Raw genomic sequence first — 1358 nt, forward strand, 5'->3', positions numbered from 1 at the left:
AAACAAACATCAGATTGAATTATTGCTATTTCACTTTTTATTGTGTCTCAGTTGTTTGTGGATCTTTTACTTTCTTACTGAATGTTTTCTCTTGAACTCAGTCCAGGTTCAGATACTGGACCAACATGAGACCAGCTGGTCTCAGATCTGAGCCTCTATCTACAGACTGGGACATTATTATTATTATTATTTATTATAGGAATAAAATCAGTTCCACACACAAAGTCAAAGGTTAGAAAACTTCAAATGGAAATAAATTGATTAGTCAAATAAAGAAATGAGAGAGGTGAGATTGAAATATTAGAGCATGATCTGAGAGTTACATATTACATATGTATTTAAATGTCTATATCGGTAAGAACAGTATATAATACATGATATAATGTGGACAGGGTGATGAAACTAGAGCACAAATTATTTTAATGATCATTAAATCATTTTAATAATTTTAATGATTATGACTATAATATTAATTATCAATAAATCTGTTATCATCATTATTATTTTAATGATCAATAAATCTGGTATTTTCTCAGTTAATTGATCGTCTAAAAATCTGAGAGAGGAAATCTAAAGAGAAAAAACTGTCATTTTATTACAATAATATTTTGCTTTAAAGATGGTGAAAACAGTTTATTATTGATTATCTGCTGATCGATCAATCCTTCCGTCTCTGGTTTGAACATTAAAACAGAAATAAATAAAAGCCTTTAAACCGGACTGATCATTTTACTCTCTGATTATTGATCCTGATATCAGCTAATAATCAGTTCAATCTGTTTGTCAGTATGTGAACTGATGAAATGTGAATCTTCAGTGAACGACTCGTTTTAACGAACTAATTGATTTTAAATTCTGTTATTTTTGTTACTTCATGATCCAACAATGTGACGGCTGATCGTCTGACAGTGAATCTGAGATCAATTAGATGATACTGACGCAACTGAGGATCAACGAAGTCAATCAAACCATAAACATCAAATTAATAAATCAATAAATCAATGAAAGGGTTAGGGTTAGACAGATACTGGTTTTGACAGTGAGAAGCTTCATCATCATCATCATCATCATCATGTCTGAAAGAGGTGAGCGGTGGTCACGGTGAGCAGGAAATGTGATCAGGTATTGATCAGATCAGAGATCAATGAGGCTGCAGCTCAAAGAGCGGGAAACGTCCGACTGAGACTCAGTGACTGAAAACAACAGTTTGACTGAAACAATGAACTCGTTATGAACAATACTTATATTATTGATTATCAACCAATCAATTATTCAACTGATCAAGTTTTAACATGTTTACATCGTTTGTGTAAATGAACTAGAGGACGATGATGTCATCATCATCATCATCATCATCA

The sequence above is a fragment of the Seriola lalandi genome, unplaced genomic scaffold (genome assembly GCF_002814215.2).
Source record: "Seriola lalandi dorsalis isolate HSWRI2012SDOR001 ecotype SW California unplaced genomic scaffold, Sedor1 jcf7180002049762, whole genome shotgun sequence".
Taxonomy (NCBI): Eukaryota; Metazoa; Chordata; class Actinopteri; order Carangiformes; family Carangidae; genus Seriola; species Seriola lalandi.